This window comes from Electrona antarctica (genome assembly GCF_951216825.1).
Source record: "Electrona antarctica genome assembly, chromosome: 4".
Taxonomy (NCBI): domain Eukaryota; kingdom Metazoa; phylum Chordata; class Actinopteri; order Myctophiformes; family Myctophidae; genus Electrona; species Electrona antarctica.
This window is the reverse complement of record NC_136809.1, coordinates 37145418-37147580: the sequence shown is the minus strand read 5'-3', so window position 1 is coordinate 37147580 and position 2163 is coordinate 37145418.

Sequence of the window (2163 nt, the reverse complement as noted above, 5' to 3'; positions counted from 1 at the left end):
GTATTTATCCAGTAACTAGACAACTATTTACCTGGTATTTACCCAGTAATTAAGATGGAACTGGACTGTAAAAGAAAGTGTGGTTTGTTTCCATGATATTACCCTGTACCTTCCCTGTAATAACCATATTTCAGTTTGTACTCAACGAGTAGCCCATGAACTCAAGAATGACACAATGATGACAGTTTAAGGGTTTTTATATAGAGATGGTTGCACAGCCACAGACAGACATGGATGGAAGATTGTATGAATGGTATCTGAAATGACTAACCTTAACACACTTATCACTGTAAAGTTCAAATACATTAGCTGAGGCTAACTTAGCTTGTTAGAGCCATGTTAGGCTACCATAGATGGCTGCCAATGTTAACCTAGCAACATGATTTAGCATAGCAAATACAGGCAAAAACGAACTTTTTAGAGAACACATAGATGAATGAATTGTTGCAACATTAATTAATATTGCACTGTATAAACAAACAATGAGCATACTTCCTGAAGAACGCATTCTGTGATCTGTGAGGTAAATACAAATCACACTTACTGGGTAAAATTACCGGTTAAATATTTTCTAGTTACTGGGTAAATGCTGAGTAATTACCAGGTAAAACATGGTAGTTATCAGGTTAATATCTGGTAATTACAATGTAAATAGTCATTAACACCCGCACGGCCACTGCACCAGTTGATTGATAAGGCATGAATCAATAATAAATACTCATAATTACATGGTAATTCCCGGGTAGTAGTTAAGGAAATACATGATAATTACCTAGTACTTACTGGGTATATTTCCCTGTAGTTAACATGTAATGGACTGGGTAATACATGGTAGTTATCAGGTTAATATCTGGTAATTACAATGTAAATACCGTCATTAACAGCCTCACGGTCAACTGCACCAATTGATTGATAACACATGGCTCAATAATTCATGGGTAAATACCTGGTAGTCGTCAGTGAATTGTATAGTAAATACTAGGTAACTACATGGCCATTATCCAGTATTTACAGTGTAATTAACTGGTAACTACCTAGTATATAGGTTATAATTTCCTGGTAGTTGGCAGGAAAATACACAAGGATTACCTAGTACTTACTGGGGAAAACTTTGTATTTTCTGAGTAATTACTGGTTACATGACCATGTAATTACCTGGCAAATACTAATAATCACTGGGTAGTAGTCAAGAAAATACTTGATAATTACCTAGTAATTACTGATTAGTTTTCATAGTAATTACTGGTTACATGACCATGTAATTACCATGTAAATACCTGTAATTACCTGGTAAATACTAATAATTACATGGTAATTACTGGGTAGTAGTCAAGAAAATACTTGATAATTACCTAGTAATTACTGATTAGTTTTCATAGTAATTACTGGTTACATTACCATGTAATTACCTGGTAAATACTCATAATTACATGGTAATTACCGGGTAGTAGTCAAGAAAATACTTGATAATTACCTAGTAATCGTTGTGTTTATTACCCTGTAGTTACCATGTAATTACCTAGTAAATACCCAGTAATTACTCCTTACTACCTTGTAATAACCATGTAATTACCATGTAATTTCATGGTTATTACTGTACTGTAAAAGAAAGGGTTACCGAAATGTAAACATGAAAGACAACATCTTGATCAAGTAATTCAACAGACATGAAAGAAAATAAATAAAGAAATAAAATAGAATAAAAATAATAAAGTAAAGAAAAGGAAAGAGGGGGAAGGGGGGGGGGGGGGGGGTGTCCATCAATCTTTGTAATGTCAAATCTCGATGCACGCGAAGGGCGTCCATTTCTTAACAAATTGCTCATTTTGTAGCCTCACCAAATAAGTAATTTCTTCCATGTCTCTAATTTCTTTTACTTTATTTAGCCATTGTTCGTGGGTTGGAGGGTGTTTTCCTAGCCAATGTATTGTGATAGTCTTTTTGGCCGCTGCTAACAATATCTGGAGGAGGTACACCTTTTTCCTACCTTCAAACCCAGTCGGCACTACTCCTAGAATAGCTGTATATATCGTGATTTCTAATGCCACGTTATTAATATTGAATCACCAAGTTTTTTAGTTTTTTATATAGTTGTGTTTGAGTCTATAAGGGCTGAGACAAAGTGTTTGGGGGAGGGTTAACTGCCGAACTGCCAGGATGCAG